This window comes from Pimephales promelas, chromosome 6, assembly GCF_988280905.1.
Source record: "Pimephales promelas chromosome 6, fPimPro1.hap1.1, whole genome shotgun sequence".
In the NCBI taxonomy this organism is placed as follows: Eukaryota; Metazoa; Chordata; class Actinopteri; order Cypriniformes; family Leuciscidae; genus Pimephales; species Pimephales promelas.
Window position 1 is genome coordinate 24,094,630 of NC_142774.1, and position 5,209 is coordinate 24,099,838.

Below are 5,209 nucleotides of genomic sequence, written 5' to 3' on the forward strand. Positions count from 1 at the left end.
TGGAACACAGGATGGACCCGACGAAGCTTGGCTGGCAATCTCAGCTTGACTGAGACTGGACTAAGGACCTTAAAAATGCGGAATGGCCCAATGAATATGGGAGCGAGCTTGCGCGAGGGATATTGAAGAGGAAGGTTAGCAGTCGAAAGCCAAACCCTCTGACCACAAGCATAATGGCGACTCTTGACCCGACGCTTATTTGCGGCCCGAAGAGTAATGGAGCGTGACTTACAAAGAGCAGCTCTAACCGTTCTCCAAGTTCGTTTACAGTGCTGGATGAAAGCTTGTACAGAAGGCACCATGGACCCAAGTCGGAGGAGGAAAAGAGCGGAGGCTGGTATCCTAAACAACTCTGAAAAGGCAAAAAACCGGTCGCAGAGGCTGGAGCGGAGTTATAGGCATACTCAGCCAACGAAAGTTGTTCCGCCCAAGACGCGGGATTACGAAAAGCTAGACAGCGTAACAGACGACCAATGGTCTGATTAGCGCGTTCGGCCTGACCGTTCGTCTGGGGATGATACCCGCAGGAGAGGCTGACCGAAGCACCAATGAGGCGACAAAACTCCTTCCAAAAAAGAGAAGAGAGTTGTGGTCCCCTTATCAGAAACTACGTTCTCGGGGAGACCATGGATCCCAAAAATGTGATCAACGACAATTTGAGCGGTCTCCCTGGCGTACGGAAGTTTAGGCAACGGAATGAAATGGGCGGCTTTAGAAAAGCGGTCTATTTTCATGAGAATAACTTGGTTACCCCTGGAGAGCGGAAGCCCACTGATAAAATCAAGCACAATCTGTGCCCACGGACGAGATGGAACAGGAAGGGGTCTTAGAAAACCCGCCGGAGGTTTATTAGTGCTCTTAGTCTGGGCGCAAATAGAACAGGAGGCAATGAAACGACGAATGTCACGTTCACGAGAGGGCCACCAAAATCTCTGTTTGACAGCGGCGATCATACCCCTGACCCCCGGATGTGCGAAAAATTTAGAAGAATATCCCCACTGGATTACGGCGCGACAGGCAGAAGTGGGAACAAACAAAAGACCCTTAGGACAAAGCCGCGGCATTTGAGTGTGGGACAGCGCGCGCTTAACCAGACGTTCGATTCCCCAGATGGCCGCGCCTACTATCACCCCCTGGGGAAGAATCCCCTCCTCTCTAGGCACGGTCTCTGGAGAAGGAAACTGACGAGAGAGAGCATCAGGCTTCTGATTCTTGGACCCCGGCCGATAAGAGATAGTAAAGTCAAAGCGCGTAAAGTAAAGAGACCAGTGAGCTTGACGGGCGTTAAGTCTCTTGGCTCAACGGATGTACTCAAGATTCTTATGGTCGGTCCAAACCACGAACGGAACCGCCGACCCCTCCAGCCAATGACGCCACTCCCCCAATGCAAGACGAATAGCCAAAAGCTCTCGATTCCCCACATCATAATTCCGCTCGGCAGAGGTAAGACGATGCGAGAAAAACGCGCAGGGGTGAATCCGCTCATCCACAGGGGAGTGTTGAGAGAGAATAGCCCCCACACCCACCTCCGAAGCATCGACCTCGACAATTAACTGTCTCTCCAAATCCGGAGTGATAAGAATAGGAGCGGAAGCGAAGAGAAATTTGAGACGCTCAAAAGCCGCCTGGGTGGCATCAGTCCAGGAGAACTGAGACTTAACCAACGTGAGCGCGGTGAGGGGAGCCGCAATCTGACTGAAACCCCAGATAAAACGCTGATAAAAATTCGCGAACCCCAAAAAACGCTGAAGAGCAACACTAGATTCGGGGAGGGGCCAGTCAATAACCGCACTAACCTTGACAGTATCCATACTAATCCCCTGAGCGAAGATAACGGAGCCGAGAAAAGTAACCGAAGAGGCGTGAAAGGTGCACTTCTCGGCTTTAACAAAAAGACGGTTCTCTAAGAGACGCTGAAGGACCTGTCTAATGTGCTGTACATGAACTTGGAGACTAGGAGAGAAAATCAGAATATCGTCTAGGTAAACGAACACGAACAGATTTAACATGTCCCTGAGGACATCATTAATGAGCGTCTGGAACACGGCGGGAGCGTCGACCATACCGAACGGAAGAACGCGATACTCGAAGTGCCCCAGGGGTGTATTAAACGCCGTCTTCCACCCGTCACCCTCCTTGATGCGGATCAAATGATAGGCGTTACGGAGGTCTAATTTTGTGAAGACCTGCGCCAATTGCAGGATCTCAAAAGCTGAAGACATGAGAGGTAACGGGTACCTGTTCTTGACGGTTATGCCGTTCAGACCTCTGTAATCTATGCAAGGGCGCAACAAACCATCCTTCTTCACAAAAAAAACCCTGCCCCCACTGGACGATTAGACCCGCGTTCAACGACTCGGAGAGATACTTCTCAAGGGCCTTGCGCTCAGGTGCAGAAAGAGAGTAGAGCCTTCCCCGGGGGTGGCGTGGTTCCCGGGAGAAGCTCTATACTACAGTCGTAGAATCGATTGGGAGGTAGAGATTAGAGGATGACACGGGAGTGGATTTTCACTCCTGTCCCGTCCCACTCCCATAGAAAGAAATCTTGTCCCGTCCCACTCCCAGACCAAAGTTTAAAAAATAATCCCATCCCGCTCCTGGTAAATTGACTCCCACTCCCATCCCGCTCCTGTTTAAACTGACTCCCGCTCCTGTACCGCTCCCATATATATTTTTTCTTCAATTACCGGACTAGAAGCTCAGTGCCGCGCAGCGCCACATCTTTAAAATTCGAACACATTATTCTCTATGAGTGTAGGCTATACACCGGCGGCACCATTCTGTGTCTGTCCGCGGCGCCCAACAACGGCTCAGGACGGTGTTCAAAACCCTGCTGTGCCACAGAGCGCCATTTACATAGTTTTATATAAAATTTAAAGTATTTTTGTCTCAAATCGTTGCTAATGTATCCTGACTTCGCCCTATGCAATAATATACATCTAGTTTTGCATTCATTTAGAAATCAGCTGCTTGAATGACAATTGCTGATGTTATTGGATTTTTGAGGTGAGATTCTCAATTCATTCAGTTAACGGATGCTCTGAGGTAAAGTTTTCAGACTGCAGACTCAGCAACGATTGTATTTAATTGTACAGTACAATCATAACATAGAACATACATTATCTTCATTTCATGTCATTAAACATAACAATATTGATGGCCATACACTGATGAGAAAGTGCAGGTCCGGTGTGCGATACGTTACCTGGAGTTGTCCTAGACGCGACGCGGCGCGGCGCTGCGCTTCTTGTCCGGTGTGCGACCCCCTTTTATGCATGTCTTACAAGCAGCGTACATCGTGCTATCACCGTCACATTCTACTCTCATTAACTTAATTATTATTTCAGACTTTCCGACCAGTTCTGTGAACTTAATAGACATGTCATTACTTCTGATTTTGCGCTGTAAATATTTTTTTTTGCCACATTGACTTCTCCGCGGCTATTAGCTCCCTCCATCACTGCTCTTTGAATTCCGGCGGTAAGCCGTGACAAAAAGCACTGATGGCTTCTGGAACGGCTGGGTCGTGTAGTTATTTTTTAATTGCGTTACATTTTAGGTGTATTAAAAGGAAAATACAAAATGGTGCATTTACTTTTTTCTTTTTTTGTCATCTTTGCTATTGGTTGATTCCCGCTCCCGTCTGCTCCCGTTAACCATTTATCCTGTACCGTCCAAATCCCGTGATTAATAGCAAAGATGACTCCCATCCTGCGGGAAAATGTCAGCCTCTAGTAGAGATGCGGCCCGGGAGCGACTGAAAACTTCCCGCAGTTGTAAGTACTCCTCCGGAACCCCGGTCAAATCCCCTGGATCCTCCTGAAAGACAGTAACAGAGGACACGGAAGAAACAGCAGACACAAGACAATTAACATGACAGGAAAGACCCCAGGAGAGTATGGAATTCTTAGACTAATTAATCTGGGGATTATGTTCGGTAAGCCAAGGATGGCCTAAAACTAAAGGAGTGTTAGGGGAATTAAAAATCAAAAAGGAAATTGTCTCTGTGTGGTTGCCAGATACGGTGAGACTAGTACAGCAAACCTGGGCAAGAACACTGCCATCCAGGGCGAAGACAGACAAAGGATCCTGAAGACTAACGAGTGGGATACCCTGCCCGGAGGCCCAGTCCTTCTCCATAAAGTTTCCATCAGCCCCAGAGTCAATCAGAGCAGAGCAGGTGGCAGACGAACTAGTCCAGCGAAGAACCACAGGGAGCATTGTGCGGGAGCATGGAAGAGGGTCTAGAGAGGATGCGCTCACTAGTCTCCCTCTCATGACTGGTGAGCTCTGACGAGCTCTGACTGGGCACGCGGTAACAAAGTGCTTGTCCGAACCACAGTAGAGACAGAGACGGTTGATGATCCGGCACTGGCGTTCGGTAGCAGAAATCCCTCCCAGCTGCATAGGCTCAGGATCAGAAGGTGTCAGCGGAGCATTAATGAAAGCCGAGGAAGAGGGTGTGGTACTGGTGCGACGAGCGCGTTGACGCAGCTCAAAGCACTTCTCCACTCGTAAAGCCGAATCGATCAGAAGGTCGAGACTAGTGGGAACCTCCTGGGCCAGCACCTCGTCCTTTATCTCAGCACTGAGACCCTTAGTAAAGCGAGCCACCAGAGCCGGCTCATTCCATTCGCAAGAAGTGGCGAGAGTTCGAAACTCCACGGAGAAATCAGAGACGGTGCGTCGTCCCTGACATAATGAAGATAATGCACGGGAGGCCTCTGGACCATGAACAGAGCGGTCGAAGACACGCAGCATCTCCTCTTTAAACAGCGAGTAACAATTCAGACATTCACCATCCGCATTCCAGACAGCGGTTCCCCACTCGCGGGCCCTGCCTTTAAGAAGGGAGATTACATAGGCAATACGAGAGCGCTCTCTGGTGTAGGTCGTTGGCTGGAGAGAAAAAAACACCTCGCACTGGGTCAGAAAGGGCAGACACTCGGTTGGTTCGCCAGCGTAACAAGGAGGATTATTTACCCGTGGCTCAGATGAATCCGGGGCGGCAGGACGAGTGACCTCTAAACGAATAACATGAAGCTGCTGAGAAAGATTGGCCACTTGAGCTAATAAAGAGTCCACTGCGCGGCGAGCCGCGGAGAGCTCCTCGTCGTGCCTCCCCAACAGCGCTCCTTGCATCTCCACGGCGGCTTGAATGGGGTGATAACCAGCCCGCTCCATCTTGTTGGTCGGATTATTCTGTCAA